Source organism: Salmo salar, chromosome 12 (genome assembly GCF_965601325.2).
Source record: "Salmo salar chromosome 12, fSalSal1, whole genome shotgun sequence".
Lineage (NCBI taxonomy): Eukaryota > Metazoa > Chordata > Actinopteri > Salmoniformes > Salmonidae > Salmo > Salmo salar.
Window position 1 is genome coordinate 50,107,061 of NC_138302.1, and position 21,601 is coordinate 50,128,661.

The 21,601-nt window shown below is 41.5% G+C and overlaps 1 protein-coding gene across 2 annotated transcripts in view; it reads right to left on the reverse strand.

The window, feature by feature from the left end:
- Window positions 1–19,370, reverse strand: part of LOC106565234 (histone deacetylase 7) — a 100,154-nt gene extending 80,784 nt beyond the window's left edge. The window contains exons 1-2 of one of the 2 annotated variants that reach the window (XM_014132124.3): window positions 19,207–19,370; window positions 11,412–11,480 (exon numbers count right to left, since the gene is read on the reverse strand). The gene's annotated coding sequence lies outside the window, so the exon portion shown is untranslated. Of the gene's footprint in view, window positions 1–11,411; window positions 11,481–11,780; window positions 12,140–19,206 lie in introns of those variants that run through there. The other variant, XM_014132125.3, reaches the window with a different exon arrangement.
- Between the last annotated feature and the right edge of the window lie 2,231 nt (window positions 19,371–21,601).

Below are 21,601 nucleotides of genomic sequence, written 5' to 3' on the forward strand. Positions count from 1 at the left end.
AGACATACAATAAACTATAAACAAAACAACAAACCTTGACGACAGAGGTACAACATGCACTAACTCAAAATAATCTCCCACAAACACAGGTGGGAAAAACAACTACTTAAATATGATCCCCAATTAGAGATAATGATGACCAGCTGTCTCTAATTGGGAATCATACAAAAACCCCAACATAGAAAGAAGAAACTAGAACACAACATAGAAAGAAGAAACTAGATAAAACCCCCCAGTCATGCCCTGACCTACTCTACCATAGAAAATAAAAGCACTCTGTGGTCAGGACGTGACACATGGCAACTATATTCTGTGTATGTTTGGTGGGACGTTGATGGAATATTCTCTTAACCCTTAGAAACCTGGACACAGGAATGTTCTTAAAACGTTCCCATGAAACGAGTCTAGAAAATTAATATAGAATATTCAGAGAATATGGTAACCACGTTCTGGGTATGTTCTGTTTGACAGTAAGGGAATGGTCTCTTGGAAACAGTCTTTGCACGTCACTGGAACATTCCTATGAAAACATTAGGTAATGACCAGTGTTGGGGAAGCTACTCTGAAAATATAGTTGCCAAGCTACCAATGAATTCACACTGGAAGAACTTAAGCTACACTAAAGCTACACTTAATACACATACTAAAGTTACTTTCAAAAAGTAGTTCACTACAGATATTTTCAAAAGCCAGCATGATGAAGTAACAACTAACTTTGCCACCGCAAAAGTAACACTTCCTCTTACTTGACTATACCAATTTTACTGGGTGGCACAAAAAGACACTTTGTACAAAAGAGGCACTTTCTCACTCACTCACTCTCTCACTGACTCACTCACTGTCTCACTCACTCACTGTCTTACACTCCCCTTTCAAGCAGTCTTCCACTCTTTTCCTCTGTCTCTCTCTCTCTTTCACTAACTCTCTTTCACTTTATCTCTCTTTCACTCTTTCTCTCTCTTTGTTAATTTTGTACTTCATCCTTCCCAATGGCTCCACTTCACTGTAATTGTGTTGGAACACTGGCCGATCAATCAAAAGGTCAGAGGTCAAAGTCATGGGTGTGTCAAGTCCTTTCACGAAGCGATCCCCTCAGGGCTAAGGTGAGGGGTCGCTGACTCATAGTTGAGAGACGAGAGAGACATTAGAAAGAGAAAAGGAGAAAGATGTGTGAGAAAAAGAAAGAGAGAGAGAGAGTCACAAGCCCACCAGTTCTTAAGCATGATGCTCAACATTTCTCACGGCTAAAACAGACTCACAATTGTTAAACGCAGCTCAAAAGGTCAAGAGAGCCAGGTTTTGGGCTGTGAAAAACAAGTGTAAAAAAGTGTAAAGTGTAAAAAACTGACGTAACATTCTCAGAAGTAGAGGCTCATAACAATGTCATGAGATTGACTTGATGCCTGTGCTAACTTGACAATAGATACGGTATAACACTGGTATAACATGGTATATATATAATAAATACTTTATTAAAACACACTGTTTTGCAATGAAAGTAGCTTCAACAGGTTTGCACCATGGTGTAGCCCGAGGACAGCTAGTTTATGTACATTGACTTCAATACAAAACCTAGGAGGCTCATGGTTATCACCCCATACCTTAGACTTACACAGTAATTATGACAACTTCTAGAGGACATCCTCCAACCTATCAGAACTCTTGCAGCATTAACTGACAAGTTGTCCACCCAATCAAAGGATCAGAGAATGAATTGGCTACTGAAAGCATAAGCTACAGCCAGCTAGCACTGCAGTGCATAACATTTGGTGAGCAGTTGACTCAAAGAGAGAGAAAGACAACAGTTTAACAGTTTTGAACAAATGTATTTATTTAAAAATAAAGGACAATCAAAAGAGCGAGAGAGAGAGAGCGAGAGATAGCTATATTTGTTGTATTCTTTTTTACTTTCACTTAGCCAGTGAATGCAGCTAGCTAGTTTAGCCTACTCAAACACCCGGCTCAAACAGAGAAGGATGCTATGTTTGCTAGCTGGCTATGACTATCCCATAATGGAACTTTTTCAAGTCAAGATATTCGTTTGGTTTTATTAATTTATTGCCACCGGGGCCCACCGGTATAACTGCTAAACTGCTCGCTGCTGACTGTACTGCGTGACTGTAGGGGGTTTACTAACACGTTAGTTCTAGTAGCTATGTTGACTATGATGGTAATATGAATGGCGACAGAGGGAGATGGCTGCCGTTTTACGATCCCGTAACCAACTATGCTATTGTGTATGTTTTTTCGCGTTATTTATAACTTATTTTCTAAATAATGTTTCTGCCACCGTATCTTATGACCAAAAATAGCTTCTAGATATCAGCACAGCGATTACTCACCCCGTACTGGAGGAATACTTTTTCTTCAACGAGTCAGACGGGAAGGATTTACTTCAGATGCCCGACAAGGCCCTCATCCCTGTCATTCGCAGGAGAAAGAGATGGAGGTATTGGGGACGAAGGTCCAGGTGCCTTGTAAGGATCCGACGCCGAGAGGATAATCTAACTTTACCATCGGTCCTATTAGTCAATGTACAATCAATCGCTAATAAAATAGACGAACTAGAATCACATATATCCTACCAACGGGACATGGTACATACAGCTGGCGGGTTTTAAGCTTTCTCGGTAGGCCTCTGGTAAGACAAGGGGTGTCGGTCTATGTATATTTGTAAACAACAGCTGGTCCACGAAATCTAAGGAAGTCTCGACGTTTTGCTCGCCTGAGGTAGAGTATCTCATGTTAAGCTGTAGACCACACAATTTACAAAGAGAGTTTTAATGTGTATTTTTCGTAGCTGTCTGTATACCACCACAAACCGATGCTGGCACTAAGACCGCACTCAATGAGCTGTATACGGCCATAAGCAAACAGGAAAACACTCATCCAGAGGTGGCACTCCTAGTTGCCGGGGACTTTAATGCAGGGAAACTCAAATCCGTTTTATCTCAATTCTACCAGGTATTTTCATCAATAAGTTTGTCGTCCCCAAAGTGACCGTAAGTACATACCCCAACCAGAAACCATGGATTACAGGCAGCATCCACACTGAGCTAAGGGGTAGAGCTGCCGCTTTCAAGGAGCGGGACTCTAACCCGGAAGCTTATAAGAAATCCCGCTATTCCCTCCGAAGAACCATCAAACAGGCAGAGCATCAATACAGGACTAAGATTGAATCGTACTACACCGGCTCCGACAATCGTCACATGTGGCAGGGCTTGCAAACTATTACAGACTACAAAGGGAAGCACAGCCACGAGCTGCCTAGTGACACGAGCCTACCAGATGAGCTAAATGACTTCTATGCTCGCTTCGAGGCAAGTAACACTGAAGCATGCACGAGAGCGATCGCTGTTCCGGATAACTGTGTGATCACGTTCTCTGTAGTCGAAGTGAGTAAGACCTTTAAACAGGTCAACATTCACAAGGCCAGACGGATTACCAGGATGTTTACTCCAAGCATGCGCTGACCAACTGGCAAGTATCTTCACTGATATTTTCAACCTGTCCTTTACTGAGTCTGTAATATCCACATGTTTCAAGCAGACCACCATAGTCCCTGTACCCAAGAACAGTAAAATAAACTGCCTACATGACTACTGACCCGTAGCACTCACGTCTGTAGCCATGAAGTGCTTTGAAAGGCTGGTCATGGCTCACATCAACACCATTATCCCAGAAACCCAAGACCCACTCCAACTTGCATACCGCCCCAACAGATCCACAGATGATAACATCTCTACTGCACTCAACACTGCCCTTTCCCACCTGGACAAAAGGAACACCTATGTGAGAATGCTATTCATTGACTACAGCTAAAAATTCAACACCATAGTGCCCTCAAAGCTCATCACTAAGCTAAGGAACCTGGGACTAAACACCTCCCGCTGCAACTGGATTCTGGACTTCCTGAAGGGCAGTCCCCAGGTGGTAAGGGTAAGTAACACCACATCCGCCACGCTGATCCTCAACACGGGGCCATCTGGGGTGCGTGCTCGGTCCGTTCCTGTAATCCCTATTCACTCATGACTGCATGGCGAGGCACGACTCCAAAACCATCATTAAGTTTGCCGATGACACAACAGTGGTAGACCTGATCACTGACAACGACGAGACAGCTTATAAGGAGGAGGTCAGAGTCCTGGCCGTGTGGTGCCAGGACAACAACCTCTCCCTCAACGTGATCAAGATAAAGGAGATGATTGTGGACTACAGGAAAAGTAGGACCAAGCACTCCCCATTCTAATCGATGGAGCTGCAGTGGAGCAGGTTGAGAGCGTCAAGTTCCTTGCTGTCCACATCACCAACAAACTATCATGGTCCAAACTAGAGGTCAACCGATTAATCGGAATGGCCGATTAATTAGGGCCGATTTCAAGTTTTCATAACAATTTATTTTTATTAATATTTTTTTTTTTAGACCTTTATTTAATTAGGCAAGTCAGTTAAGAACACATTCTTATTTACAATGACGGCCTAGGAACGGTGGGTTAATTGCCTTGTTCAGGGGCAGAATGACAGATTCTTACCTTGTCAGCTCGGGGATTCAATCTTGCAACCTTACAGTTAACAAGTCCAACGCTCTAACCACCTGCTTTACATTGCACTCCACGAGGAGCCTGCCTGTTACGCGAATGCAGTAAGAAGCCAAGGTAAGTTGCTAGCTAGCATTAAACTTATCTTATAAAAAACAATCAATCAATCATAATCATATATGCGTTGCATATAATCGCTTAGGTACACGTTGCTCCAACCATACACATCAATGCCTTTCTTAAAATCAATACACAAGTATATATTTTTAAACCTGCATATTTAGTTAATATTGCCTGCTAACATGAATTTCTTTTAACTAGGGAAAATGTGTCACTTCTCTCGCAAACAGAGTCAGGGTATATGCAGCAGTTTGGGCCGCCTGGCTCGTTGCGAACTGTGAAGACTATTTCTTCCTAACAAAGACAGCCGACTTCGCCAAACGGGGGATGATTTAACAAAAGCGCATTTGCGAAAAAAGCACAATCGTTGCACGACTGTACCTAACCATAAACATCAATGCCTTTCTTAAAATCAATACACAGAAGTATATATTTTTAAACCTGCATATTTAGCTAAAAGAAATCCAGGTTAGCAGGCAATATTAACCAGGTGAAATTGTGTCATTTTGCGTTCATTGCACGCAGAATCAGAGTATATGCAACAGTTTGGGCCGCCTGGCTCGTTGCGAACTAATTTGACAGAATTTTACGTAATTATGACATAACATTGAAGGTTGTGCAATGTAACAGGAATATTTAGACTAGGGATGCCACCCGTTAGATAAAATAGGGAACGGTTCCGTATTTCACTGACAGGAAAACCTTTTTGTTTTCAAGATGATAGTTTCCGGATTCTACCATATTTACATTTACAGCTTAGTCATTTAGCAGACGCTCTTATCCAGAGCGACTTACAGTAGTGAATGCATACATTTCATGCATTTTCTTTTTTATATAGTATTTTTTTTTACCGGCCCCCTGTGGGAATCGAACCCACAACCCTGGCGTTGCAAACGCCATGCTCTACCAACTGAGCCACAGGGAAGACCATATTAATGTATTTCTGTGTGTTATTATGTTATAATTAAGTCTATGATTTGATATTTGATAGAGCAGTCTGACTGATCGATGGTAGGCAGCAGCGGGCTCGTAAGTGTTCATTCAAACAGCACTTTCATGCGTTTGCCAGCAGCCCTTCGCAATGCATTGCGCTGTTTATGACTTCAAGCCTGTCAACTCCCAAGATTAGGTTGGTGTAACCGATGTGAAATGGCTAGCTAGTTAGCCGGGTGCGCGCTAATAGCGTTTCAAACGTCACTCGCTCTGAGACTTGGAGTAGTTTTCCCCTTGCTCTGCATGGGTAATGCTGCTTCGAGGGTGGCTGTTGTCGATGTGTTCCTGGTTCTAGCCCAGGTAGGAGCGAGGAGAGGGACGGAAGCTATACTGTTACACTGGCAATACTAAAGTGCCTAAAAGAACATCCAATAGTCAAAGGTATATGAAATACAAATCGTATAGAGAGAAATAGTCCTATAATTTCTATAATAACTACAACCTAAAACTTCTTACCTGGGAATATTGAAGACTCATGTTAAAAGGAACCACCAGCTTTCATATGTTCTCATGTTCTGAGCAAGGAACTTAAATGTTAGCTTTTTTACATGGCACATATTGCACTTTTACTTTCTTCTCCAACACTTTGTTTTTGTTGACCCTCCAATAATCGGTATCGGTGTTGAAAAATCATAATCGGTCGACCTCTAGTCCAAACACACTAAGACAGTTGTGAAGAAGGCACGATAAAGCATATTCCCCCTCAGAAGACTGAAAATATTTGGCATGGGTCCTCAGATCCTCAAAAGGTTCAGCAGCTGCACCATCGAGAGCATCCTGACTGATTGCATCACTCCCTGGTATGGCAACTGCTCGGCCTCCGACCGCAAGGCACTACAGAGGGTAGTGCGTACAGCCCAGTACTGGGGCCAACCTTCCTGCCATCCAGGACCTCTATACCAGGCGGTGTCAGAGGAAGGCCCTAAAAATTGTCAAAGACTCCAGACACCCTAGTCATAGACTGTTCTCTCTGCCACCGCACGGCAAGCGGTACCGGAGCGGCAAGTCTAGGTCCAAAAGGCTTCTTACCAACTTTTACCACTAAGCCATCAGACTCCTGAACAGCTAATCAAAGGGATACCCTGACCCCTCTTTTACACTGCTGCTAGTGTCTGTTTATTATCTATGCATAGTCACTTTAATAACTCTACCTATATGTACATATTACCTCAATTACCTCGACTAACCGGTGCCCCCGCACATTGACTCTGTACAGGTACACCCTGTATATAGCCTCGCTATTGTTATTTTACTGCTGCTGTTTAATGAATTATTTGTAACTTTTATTTTCTATTTAACACTTTTTTTTCTAAAAGCATTGTTGGTTAAGGGCTTGTAAGTAAGCATTTCACTGTAAGGTCTACACCTGTTGTATTCAGCACATGTAACACATTTGATTTGATTTGAATATGGTGACAACGATGTAGGCTGTGTTTAGGCTGTGTGTATCTGTCACCATGATTACTCAAATTTCTCTCGACCTTTGCAACTATGATGTAAACTTTCATTCATAGGCTAGGCTTTTGATGAATATAGGGAATAGAGAACATTTGAGTATAATGTAGTAGACTAAACCTATCGATGTGACAGTCATCCAATATGCTGTAATAGAAATAAGGCCATGCGTCCTCCCTCATCTTAAACGGAACCGACGGCCACTGGTGCGGTATGCAGAAATCGCTCCTCCATTTCCTGGTTGCTAAAATTCTAATAGTTTGCCTAATTTCAGATTTCGTGACAAAACAAGGTATCTTGTTATTGTACCACCTAAACTGCTGTAAAACGTTTTCAATATCCAAAAAATATAGTATTTTCATCTGTTTGAAGCTGGTGTACAAAACCAAAGATAAAATACACAAAAAATGTACTTTAGGATGGGAAGCCTAGAAATAGCGCACATAGAACAGATCTACCGCTTCTTAGATTCAATGAGAATGACAGATCTATAAATCACATTTCTATGTGAATTTCGTCAACCAAAAAGTTATATATTGCAGCTTTCAATGGCTATAAGGTTACAGTTGAAGTCGAAAGTTTACCTACACTTAGGTTGGAGTCATTAAAAATCGTTTTTCAACCACTCCACACATTTCTTGTTAACAAACTATCGTTTTGGCAAGTCGGTTAGGACATCTACTTTGTGCATGACACAAGTCATTTTTACAACAATTGTTTACAGACATTATTTCACTCATAATTCACTGTATCACAATTCCAGTGGGTCAGAAGTTTACATACACTAAGTTGACTGTGCCTTTAAACAGCTTGGAAAATTCCAGAAAATGATGTCATGACTTTAGAAGCTTCTGATAGGCTAATTGACATCATTTGAGTCAATTGGAGGTGTACCTGTGGATGTATTTCAAGGCCTACCTTCAATCTCAGTGCCTCTTTGCTTGACATCATGGGAAATCAAAAGAAATCAGCCAAGACATCAGAAACAAAATTGTAGACCTCCACAAGTCTGATTCATCCTTGGGAGCAATTTCCAAACGTCTGAAGGTACCATGTTCATCTGTACAAACAATAGTATGCAAGTATAAACACCACGGGACCACGCAGCCGTCATAACGCTCAGAATAGAGACGTCTTCTGTCTCCTAGAGATGAACGTACTTTGGAGTGAAAAGTGCAAATCAATCCTAGAACAACAGCAAAGGACCTTATGAAGATGCTGGAGGAAACAGGTACAAAAGTATCTATATCCAGAGTAAAATGAGTCCTATATCGACATAACCTGAAACGCTGCTCAGCAAGAAGCCACTGCTCCAAAACCACCATAAAAAAGACAGACTACGCTTTGCAACTGCACATGGGGACAAATATCGTACTTTTTGGAGAAATGTCCTCTGGTCTGATGAAACAAAAATAGAACTGTTTGGCCATAATGACCATCGTTATGTTTGGAGGAAAAAAGGGGAGGCTTGCAAGCCGAAGAACACCATCCCAACCGTGAAATGCAGAAGTCACAGCATCACGTTGTGGGGGTGCTTTGCTGCAGGAGGGACTGGTGCACTTCACAAAATAGATGGCTACATGAGGAAGAAAAATGATGTGGATATATTGAAGCAACATCTCAAGACATCAGTCAAGAAGTTAAAGCTTGGTCGCAAATGGGTCTTCCAAATGGACAATGACCCCAAGCATACTTACAAAGTTGTGGCAAAATGGCTTAAGGACAACAAAGTCAAGGTACTGGAGTGGCCATCACAAAGCCCTGACCTCAATCCCATAGAAAATGTATGGGCAGAACTGAAAAAGCGTGTACGAGCAAGGAGGCCTACAAACCTGACTCAGTTACACCAGCTCTGTCAGGAGGAATGGACCAAAATTCACCCAACATATTGTGGGAAGCTTGTGGAAGGCTACCCTAAACGTTTGACACAAGTTAAACAATTTAAAGGCAATGCTACCAAATACTAATTGAGTGTATGTTAACCTCTGACCCACTGGGAATGTGATGAAAGAAATAAAAGCTGAAATAAATAATTCTCTCTACTACTACTCTGACATGTAACATTCTTAAAATAAAGTAGTGATCCTAGCTGACCTAAGACAGGGAATGTTTACTCGGATTAAATGTCAGGAATTGTGAAAAATTAAGTTTACATGTATTTGGCTAAGGTGTATGCAAACTTCCGACTTCAACTGTATGTGTGCACATATCATGTTTATTTTTGTTTCAAATGCGATCTGTGTAGACAAATGTGATGTTAGTTTGGTTGCTCACACATGCATGTATGCAAACACACACACACTGCAGTACTGCTATACTTTGAGGGAGTGTGTGTGCGGTCAGCTGAGCTGGTTTAAAAGCAGGAAGAGGCAACAACGTGATCTTCACGTCTAGTCCTGTCCAGCCCACAACACTATCCATATTGTCTGTACTGCTCTCTCACACTGGGGGGGGGTTAAGTGGTTTTTCAGTAGAAAATAAAAAAAATACACAGAGGTAGAGCAGCCAATTCCCTGTCCAGAACATCCACTTAACCCAAGTACCAACCAAGTTATATTACTTTCTTTGCTTACCTGAAAAAGTCTGCTAAGACATAGTCATGTTAACACATTCTGTTTACATTATAAATGTTTGTCATTTAGCAGACGCTCTTATCCAGAGTGCATACATTTTCATACTTTTTTCCCCCAGTACTGTTCCTCCGTGGGACTCGAACCCACAACCTTGATGTTACGAGCGCCATGCTCTACCAACTGAGCAGACACAAAAATAGTAACAAGCATTTTATTGAGTGAACAATCACTTCATTGATACATATCAAATGACTAGCAACCAATGTTTCAGCAGGGTCTTCTTTTTAAGGGGAAAAGGTAATGGCTAGCCATTTGATAAGCATGAATAATGCATTGTTCCGGCCAAATGAATAACTTGGCACGACGCATGTTGTATGGATTATGTTGTCATACTGTCACACTTTCCCCAAGTTATAGCACACAATATGTTACATAAAGAAAGTCCCTAAAGGACTATGGGCTGGTGTCCCAGACTGAGCTTTTTGAATGGAGATTTTCCATCGAGCATGCTCTTAAATCCAGAACTAGGCTTAATCTGTGTCCAGGAAACCACCCCCAAGAGTTTAGTCTGCATCATGTTTTCCTTCTTGCTATGGGAAATGTAGTATCGTAGTATCGTGATACCACCCCATGAGTAAAAGTGTAGTTCAAACCCCGTACACATGGCAGTGGCACCTAACAGAAACCTCCAAGGTAAGGTTATAACATTTCACCTGAACCCTCAATCCCAGTCTCCTTTACACTTGCACGACTAAACAAATGGCAGTCATAACAACTGGAGTCGGCCTGAGGCTGTGACTATCCCTGTGTAATGACACTTTCAGGCAAAGTGATACTAAAAATGTTTTAGCGCATCTATGCAGGCACGCACGCACACACACACACACACACACACACACACACACACACACACACACACACACACACACACACACACACACACACACACACACACACACACACACACACACAGGCATGCAGACAGGCATGCGGGCAGGCAGGCACGTACGCTCACACAGTGAACTAAGTTGGTTATCGGAGAGGGGTGGAGAGAAAGAGGGAAAGAGGAGAACAAGACGGAGAGAAAGAGATCTAAAAGGCTATACAAACGGAGAGTGGTGTCGATTCCTCTGTCATGGCACACGTGAAACTGGCGTAACTATATCCTCACATTACTATGACCTCATCCTGACTAGTGTGTGTGTGTGTGTGTGCTACTCTCATGTGTCCAGGTTTTTTCCTTTTCTCATACACACACACACACACACACACACACACACACACACACACACACACAGACACACACAAACACAGCTGCTCTCCCATTGCTACGAAACATCAGCCATACTCATAAACTACTGTAGCCTACAGTACATCAAAAAACCAAAGTGTTTTGCCCATTGCATGAGTCAAACTTTTCAATGACTTTATAGGTCGTATTTGAGCCTCTTATAAATGTAATACCTTCACTGACAATAAGGCTATTCTGTCCAAGTGTATGCCTTAGTTGCACAATTACACGATTACCAATGGTCTATATCACCTTTTCTAGTAATTGAGGCAAGCTTAACCTACAATACATGGTGCAGAATACAACCACCATGGAGTTAGCTCACTCCTTTCAACAGGAAATGTAGCCTTCATTAGTTTACAGACGCACCTGATACTACCTCAGGTTACACTACACCTGGATTCCAGACAACCTTGATATTAGTGAAATATGGAATCCTACCCGTCACTGTCGAAAAACGTCTTTCCAGTCTGCCTGTCTCTATTTGAGGTCCAGATTCTATTGGTCCATCTGTTAGGAAGTAAAGGAAAACAATCGTGAGTACAACATACATTCAGCACTGAGTGAGTTTTGAGGTGCACCATTTAAGTGCATCATCCCTTTCTGATGGGCAACCAGATGGCGCGAGAGAATTGTTTCAATAAATGGCTAATCAAATACGTGGGTAAATGCAAAAGCGTGATGACCTTTCACACGCACTAAACTCTGCCTCAATTCTCCCAACATAATGCAAACGAAGAATTGAAGATTATATTATACATTTAAATTGTACAGACTATTCAAGAGTAGACCAAATAATAAGTAGCCTACCTCCGCGGTTACTATTTGACACATAAATTTGAGATCAGTTTTCTGATTTATTGATGTCTTCAACGCTGATATTAATTAGCGAATAAAATTCAACAGGGGAGCAACATGTGGTCCAATATTGCGAAACATACAGGCCGTCTGTAATATGAGGCTACTGTAAACGTAGCGAATGAAATATCTTGACAACTCAAAAAAAAACTGATTAGCCTACTTCCCTTCGTCTAACGCGCAACAAAAACTAAACGAGAGGTGTTGACATAACCTGTCTAATTTTCGCATTGTTGAAGCTATCATTTCTGCGACGTTTCTGTTGAGTTGATCTGTTAGTCTAACGTTCATCTCCTTTGAGGAACAGTAAAATGAGCCCGTTCGGTCTCAGGGCTCCACCTGCTGAACTCAAAATACTCTGCGTGTCAGAGTGCGCGCACCCATTTTATCAGCCTGTCTGTATCGTGTCCGTTTGAGCTAAAAGTGGAGACCACACAATCAATCGCACAATAACACTGAAACAGCTCACTCTAAATATAGGGCTTTATTCAATCTGTAACGGCGAGGCGTTATAGGCCTACAGATTCTGCCCAAGAAATGTAACGGTGATTTCCGATTGAGCCGAAATGTGCCGCATTGACCGCTCCGCTAACGGGAACATTGCCTTTAACTTTCAATCGCGATGTAATGCTGCATTTCTCTATAGAGATTGCTGCAAGGATAATAACGAGTATAGAAAGGATGTGGTATATTGTGTTGTTATAGAGGATTTCGAGTTCAAACACACAAACAGAAAGTCATATGCAAGTACTGATGAAAACTACAAATAGCAAGAGACATGTAGAAAATACATGCAAAAGCATTATAGTAAACAATACGGTGTTAACTGAATTGTACTGTATGTACGTGTATGAATGTCGAGTAGCAATTAGCAAATTAACAAAAATAAACAAACAGTCAGAAACTCACAAACAAACACAGACAATACTAGTGCACTGCCCTGATGTCCATAGGCAGACTGTTCAGAGTGTGAGGGTAAGATAAGGAGCATGGCAGGGAGGGAGAGGCGAGATGAGTGCAGACAATGTACAGTGCCAGCCTCACCCTGCTGGAATAGACAACAACATGAGGTGCCAAACACACATACAACACACTCCAACACAACTTAATTGAAAACAGGTCATGACCTTGTCACTGTAAAGTCAAAGCTGGACGTTATTTTTCTCTGTTGAGCAAAGAAGAGGGATAACTCCTTCTATTCAGCTTACAGTTGTAAAACATGGTGGTGTAAAATAATATTAAAAAAAATGGCAATTACTTTTAGTGTTAGGCAGATATGCCAAAAGAATTTTCCCTTTTCAGTCTGTGTGTGTGCCTCTGTAAAGTCAAACATCAGAAGGGATGTGGCTGTATAGCAGTTTACCTCAACAGCATTTGCTTTGAAATCATGTACTGCTTAATGTATAATAATATGTTCCTAACATACTTTCAAAGAATCAAACATTAAATCTAAATTATGAGAGTACAAATTGGGGCCACAATTAATCAAGGATGGACCGCAAATGGTCCCCGGGCCACAACATTAATATAAATTGTGTATTGATCCATGGGAGTGCGGAGTTGAAATTCAAGCTACAAGCACGTATCCCAAGTTAGGATTGGGTCCACCCCACAGTCATACCCATGACTTGTTGGCTGAATACTCTTGCCAAAGGAGAGACACTAGCTATGTTGTATTATGGTTCTGGTAAACTTGTTGATATCAGTTTGTTTTGAGTGGAATTGTAATTTCACCTTAAATGAACTTAAGAGAGCCAAAGTGTAAACAGTGCCAGACTGGTTCAGACAATTCCAAAAGATGAACTGACTTGATTTGAATCTATTTGACCATCCCAAATCAGGTTAGAGTTATCTCCATGGGCCGGGCTCAACGACATATTGTAGACATAGGGTGGATTTGGCCAAATGGAGAACCTTTAGTCTCATTTAAAGGGAATAATCCTATTATCTAGGAGAGTGAGTTGAAGAGTGGAGGCTGATCTGACTGAGAATGACCAGGATTGTGAGAACTAAGAGTTCAGCTGTGACTGTGGCAAATGGGCCAGACTGCTACTGCTGTTGTGTCTTACAGAATGTTGTCAGCATACTGATGGAGTTGAGTAGATTTTACATTCCTTCCAATATAATAAATATACAGCGTAAAAATAATAGGCCCTAAAACTGAACCCTGGAGGACCCCCTTCGTAAGCTGTTGAAACTCACATTTCCGTGCCTTCCTGTACCACACATTGTGTTCTGTCAGAGAGATAAATGCTGAGGTGTCTGTGGGTGAGGACGGGTAGAGCTGAGAGAGATGGGGAGGAGGACAAGTGAGGTGGAGAGGTACAGAGAGAAACAGAGAGGAAGAGAGAGATACCATGCACATATTCCTCAGTAATACTGAAATGTACAGCTCTGAGCTCTATGACCAGTGGGGTGCCAGCTCCGCTCCCAGGCACAGGAAGCCAATAGGAATGAAAGGAATGCAGTCAGGCAATGCAGTGATGGAGGGAACAGAAGTTACCGTACACACAGGGCAGATTGCCAAAAAGAAAGAAAGAAAGACAGAAAGACAGAAAGACAGAAAGACAGAAAGATAGATAGATAGATAGATAGATAGATAGATAGATAGATAGATAGATAGATAGATAGATAGATAGATAGATAGATAGATAGATAGATAGATAGATAGATAGATAGATAGATAGATAGATAGATAGATAGATAGATAGATACATACATACATACAGCACCTATCAAAGTGTTCAACATGTACATGTATATGGCATAATTAAATATTCGATGTAGAATATTTGATAGAGGTTATTATTATTATTATTATGAGGAGTCCTACTGTAGCTTCATGCAGTGTTATGATTCCTGGAATATGTCATATTATCTCAGTCACAGATTTCCTGGTACTGGGTGGAGGCCTGAGGGTATATCCCTGGGCAAACACTCATCTGTTATTCAATCTCTGGGGGGGGCACAGGGTGTGTTCACCACCCTCCATCTATTTATTTCAGTCTCTCTGTTCTGTGTCTCTGCTCTGTTCTGTCTGTCTGTCTGACGGTCTCTTTCTCTGATTGTGAGACACACCGGCTGAGTTCTGACTGCTGTGTGTCACTGAGCAAAACTGTCCTTTCCAATGGCAAGGCAGAGCAGGAAGTGTGAAAGAACTGAGAGAATGAATGTAATGGATCATTGTTGTGTTCCAGCCTTTCCCAGGCGCGTGTGAAAGATGTGGTTGCATTTAGCTTTGACACTTGGAAGGTATTATCTTTTTTGGGTGTATAGTAATGGTATATTCCATTTCCTGATATTCTATTTGCTGTCTCTCTCTGCCATTACATCAGTTCCCTCTCATATCAGAGTAGTGTGTTTTCTATCAGAGACCACTCTAGTCAACGTCCTGTAACAAACCTCAGACTCGACTGTTGCTAGCTAGCAGTGGTGTGGTGACTTTGAAGGTGTTGAGATGCTAGCGAAAATGGGTTGCCTTTCAGCCTTTCCATTCCTGGTAGAGATGCTATGTTACGCTAAGCCACAGAGAAGACAGATAAAACACACTTGCTTCGTTTCACTGGAAACAGAGATGCTGGAAAGAGCAGCGATACGACGCCCTCACACACTCCTCTGTGTGTGTTTTTTGTGTGTGTGTGTGTGTGTGTGTGTGTGTGTGTGTGTGTGTGTGTGCGTGCGTGCGTGCGTGCGTGCGTGCGTGCGTGCGTGCGTGCGTGCGTGCGTGCGTGTGTATTGTAAATGTCTTGTCTTATGTCTTGCTCTCTGCAGGCAACAACTTGAAATCAATGACATCAAATGTAGGTTTCATTTAAACCCTGTGCCCTGACTCCTTTGAGACCACGGGAACGAGTTGAAACTCCGTAAGCTAGTATTAGGTACGTTTCAAATCTAAAATGCTCAACAAAGTTCATTCACGTGGAACACACCTCTTTGATGACAACAAATTGAAAAGACGAGTGAGGCCATGAATAATGGATAGAAATAGAGAGTGCAGCATTTTTCCTTCCTGTCTATATTGCTATTAGTGGGTTTCCTTCCACCCCCAAGTGAGAATTGAGAAAAGTTGTTAGTCATCATACATCCAGCATCACCTTTTACTGCAGTGGGCTAAATCAGGGTCGAACAGAGTGTTTCTTGGTAGTCTTAAACAAATCTATTTCGAAACAAAAGTATACACCTCACGCACATGGTTAAGGGCTTAAAAAAATAAGACCCCTGTACCATGTCAGATATAGAGTTGAAATTTATTCAATTTTCAGTTTGTGTCCCAATATTACACTATATACATCAGAGAAGACTGAAATATAACAAAACCGTTTGACAAAGGAACACTAGATTTTTGTCCGGTTTAAAAAAAATACAACTTTATTCATGATACAATTATGAAAAATATTAATAACATTCCACCCATGAGGCCAAAGAGGGTGCTTTTGGTCATTCACTGCTGAAAAAGGCTACCACTTCCCCTTTTGCACATACCTGCAAATCTCCCTTTCCATCACCCAGTGTCTGTGCCCCTTTCAAAAGCTACCTTTCAAAATGACAACTACAACTAGTGATGGTTGGTCATTATTGGTATATAGTTTTGCAGTTATAATTGTGGGCGGCAGGTAGCCTAGCGGTTAGAGCGTTGGGCCAGTAACCGAAAGGTCGCTGTTTCATAATACCAGAGCCGACAACGTGAAAAATCGGTCGATGTGCCTTTGTGCAAGGCACTTAACGCTAATTTACTCCAGGGGTGCAGTACTACTATATCTGATCCTGTAAAAACAACACGTTTCACTGCACCTATCTGGTGTATGCGACAATAAAACGTCTATTTTTGTTGTATTGTTACAGAAATATACTGAGAGTCATGCAATGACTAAACTTTTCCAGCAGGGGGTGGCAGTTAACGAACCATTTGACCACCATGAGGCTGCAGTACTTCTCATTGAATCTCAACATTGGCTAAAGCCCAAGGGAGTCTTACCATGAACAAAAAATAACCCATCACACATCCTTTTTATCCATTATGCACAATAATTCCCTCTCTGCACTTGACCTATGGTCCATGTCACTCCTCTACTAAGACTGAGAGTCAACTACTGTCCCAGAGAGAGTGTAATGTCCCAGTGGGCTACTTCTGTCTGACAGTGACCTTTTGACGTCTTGACCTAGTGACCTCCACAGACTAAACACAGTCTGAGTTGGAAGATTTATCACTGCAACAGAAATACTGGCCATAAGTAATTAAAGCAGTGGCTGATTACCCAATCTGGCATTTCACAGAGAGAGTTTCTGTTCCACTAAAATTAAATTTATTTGATTGAATTTAAATTAATGTAATAATCAGAGAACTCATACCATTGGTCCAAGAAGCATAACACAGGGTGCAATCATAGTGGTTACCATGCAAATATGACCAATTTGAACTTTTCATAACTAGGTACCGAGGGCATTTTGTGAAATATCACTGTTTTGCGATGTTATGCTATTTTCTGTAACTCTCAAGAAGAGTTGGTCTGGAGTGAGATACCATCTCTGTTATGGAAATACTTCATTTGTGTGTTATATACACTACATACTCTCATCTACGTCTCATATAACTTCAATGGTGAGCAGTGAGCGTCTATGAAAACAGTGCACATCTACAATATGAATTCATCGAATTGTTCTGCTTAACAGTAGAGATTTATTTAGGTACAGATGACATCAGTCCAAACCTCCTATATGAAGCGCTTTCAACTCTCAAACCAACAAGAACTCCTTGGACTGTAATTTGAGTTTGTCACCTCCAAGTCAGAGCAAAATAGCTTGTGAGTGTCCTCATTATGGACCATTATTGTCAAAAAGGACATAAAACTCCTGATTTAGGAGCTCAACAAACCACACATACACAACTATATATATATGGAGTAGCCCTGGGAAGATTAAAAATAGAGAGGAACTTTAGTGTTTTGGGCAAGAGAGTGAGCAAAAGGCTGAGCCATGAGTTCAGTCGTGTTTTTTCAAACTAGATTTAAGTGTGGTGCACTGTAAGTTCAAGATGAGGAGGATCAAGAAATCAAGAGCTGGGAGTGCTCTGCACTCTGTTTTTTTTGTGTCTTATGATGACTAGTTTTGATCTAGTCTCTGATAATGACTTTATGTTTTCAACTTTTGGTTGCCTGAAGATTGTCCCACGCCATAAAAATACAATCAGTGGTAAAGTACACAAATGTTGAACTATACAGCTAGGACAGCATTTGTAGCTATACAACTAAGAAAACGTTTGTATGTTGCAATTTCAAATTGCGCTATCGCTATCATAAAGACAGTTTTTCAAAGGAATAAGAAGACGTGTGCCAATGGACAGGAAGGGAGTGAGGGGGGAAATAAGATGTACAAATTGCAAGCACATTTAGTTGATTTGTTCTTTTCCCCTGCTTAGGGACCTGTAGGGCAGTGATCAGTGCTGTGGGACACATGGAAATACATTGGTCAGATTATGAAAGCAGGCCAATTCACTCTCAACGCTCCTAGCTATCTCTCCTCCTTCTCACTCTGCAAGCTCTATTAACCGTATGGGGAGAAAGTAGCACATCAGAGTGATCAAAACAAAACAAACCATTAGGAAATTTCCCCTTACCCTGTGTACTCTCTCTGTTTCTGTGTGTGTCTCTCTCTACACACATGCACACACGCGCACACGCACACACAGACACACACACACACACACACACGCTTGCACGCACAAACACACGCACGCACACATGCACACACACACACTCTGACACTGTTGGTGGGACTGTTGTTTTGTGTTCCCTTCTTCTGAGCGGACTGACTAACTCTCAGGGGTGGGTGGGGTCTGTTTCCAATTTTCAACCCTCTCCCCGTCCCGAGTGCCAAGCAACATCACCTCGGAATTCAACGACAAAAGGAAAAACCTACTGTAGGTACAATAATCATATTTTCCTCCGAAAGCCCAGAGTTTTTCCGCATGTGATATTAGTGTGGTATTATTTAACATGAACAACAAAGCGAGTGTGGGAAGCTACATCACAGAGAGAGGAAGAACCAAAGCTAAAGCTGTTCTCCAGAAACGCACAATGAGAGACTTGACACATGAACATCTGCCGGGGAGTTTGACTCAAACAAGATGACAACAAGGATGAATCAACAAACCCTGTCTTTACCAACTTGAATAAACAACATATCTCCTCATCTGTACACTTGTTACCCTTCCTCTCTAACTTGAGCATGTCAAGTACAGTGGAGTTGAAGTAAAGTGTAAAGTGACATCTCATTCTCTTGTCAGCCCATCTCTAATAGCATAGAACCCCTGAGAAACCAGATTGCAGAGTGACACAAAAGTACCCATCTGAAACAAAACAGTAAAACTATTTTTTCTTACCAGTATTAGATTTGGACAGCCAGTGTTAGGTGCTTTCTTGTCCCTCATACAGCAGTTAGCAAGCAGGTCAATCTCAGAGGGACGGGTTGAAGTGGGTGGGTGGGTTAGATACTTGCTGGACAGCGGAGTGGGTAGAGAGCAAGTGTGTACGTTCAAGGAGAGAGAGAGAGAAGAAGTGCTTGAGACAAGGGGCTTGCTCTGCCTTTTGAGCCACTCTCACTTCCGCTCTCTCTCTCTCTCTCTCTCTCTCTCTCTCTCTCTCTCTCTCTCTCTCTCTCTCTCTCTCTCTCTCTCTCTCTCTCTCTCTCTCTCTCTCTCTCTCTCTCTCTCTCTCTCAGACTCACACAGTTGCTCAGCTCTATCAGTGTGATGTAGGTTTTGTCAGTGCAGCCCCCGAACCAGAAGCTACGAGGAGAGGAAGGAAAAAAAATGGAAAGTGTGTGTGAGCAGTGGTGTAAAGTACTTAAGTAAAAATACTTTAAAGTACTACTTTAGTCATTTTTTGGGGTATCTGTTCTTTACTTTACTATTTCTATATTTTTTACTACTTTTACTTTTACTCAACTACATTCCTAAAGAAAATAATGTACTTTTTACCCCATATATTTTCCCTGACACCCAAAATACTCGATACATTTCGAATGCTTAGCATGACAGGAAAATAATTGAATTAACGCATTTATCAAGAGAACATCCCTGGTCATGCCTTCTTCCTCTGATCTGGCGGACTCACTAAATACAAATGCTTTGTTTGTAAATTATGTCTGAGTGTTGGAGTGTGCCCCTGGCTATCCATAAATAAAATAAAAAACAAGAAAATAGCACCGTAAGGTTTGCTTAATATAATAATGGTGAAACGATTTATACTTTTACTTTTTATACCAAATACTTTGACTTTTACTGAAGTAGAATTTTACTGGGTGACTCACTTTTACTTGAATCATTTTCTATTAAGGTATCTTTACTTTTACTCAAGTATGTCAATTGGGTACTTTTTCCAACACTGTGTGTGTGTGTGTGTGTGTGTGTGTGTGTGTGTGTGTGTGTGTGTGTGTGTGTGTGTGTGTGTGTGTGTGTCTGTCTGTCTGTCTGTCTGTCTGCCTGCCTGCCTGCCTGCCTGCCTGTCTGCGCCTGTGTCTGTGTCTGTGTCTGTGTGTGTGTGTGTGTGTGTGTCTGTCTGTGTCAGAGAGAAAGAAAGAGTGAGAGAGAGAAAGAAAGAGTGAGAGAGAGAGAGAGAGAGAGAGAGAGAGAGAGAGAGAGAGAGCGAGAGTGTGAGAGTGTGAGAGAGCGAGAGAGAGAGAGAGCGAGAGAGAGAAAGAGAGAGAGAGAGACTGTAGCAGCCAGAGGCAGACATAGACAATGGCAGGAAATGTTGTATCAGGATGCACTGTATGAAAATACAAACAGTAAAATCAAATAACACCCATAAAAACAACTTGAAAACACATTGACCTCAAAATATCCTTTAGGAAGGTAGTATTTTGACAGTTACTGTACGTTTTTAACCTGGCATTACAATGCAATATCCCTTGGGCATAACAATGTATCTTGTAGAGGGCTTTTACAACAAATGACTATTTATTTATAGTGACTGGTTCAGGCAGGTATCTCACAAACCATGATCAATAAGTTGAATGTGTTATTAGTCATATATACGGGATACGCATGGAATACATCTTCCAACAAAATGCTTACTCGCAGGTTCCTTCTCGACAATGCAACAACAATAATAAATAATAAAAGAAAAGAATATGAACATAAAGTAAATGGCAGTAGAATAGAATAATACATTTCATTTTAGTATAAGTATAATACAGGAAGGCACAATTTATAGTTGTGGTGGCAGGGTAGCCTAGTGGTTAGAGTGTTGGACTAGCAACCGAAAGGTTGCAAGATTGAATCCCTGAGCTGACAAGATACAAATCTGTCGTTCTGCCCCTGTACAAGGCAGTTAACCCACTGTTCCTAGGCCGTCATTGAAAATAAGAATTTGTTCTTAACTGACTTGCCTAGTAAAATAAAGATACAATTTAAAAAATAGTCCAATATTTACACCTATATTGGGGGTGGGGGCAAGTGTACAAATTGAGCAATATAATATAATGTGTGTGTGTGTGTGTGTGTGTGTGTTAAGGTGCGGAGATACAGAGCAGGTGGTCTGTCCAGTTCAAGTGTTTAGCAGTCTGATGGCTTGTAGATAGAAACTGTCTCTGAGACGGTTGGTATCAGACCTCATGCTTTGATGCCATCTACCCGACGGGAAGTGAAGGAACAGCTCGTGGCTGGGGTGTGTGGGTTCCTTGATGAAGCTGCGTTCCTTCCTTGGGCCCAATTTTGAGTAGATGTCCTGGATGGGTAAGTGTTGTGTATTTATTGGTTGCAATCGCTGCCAATT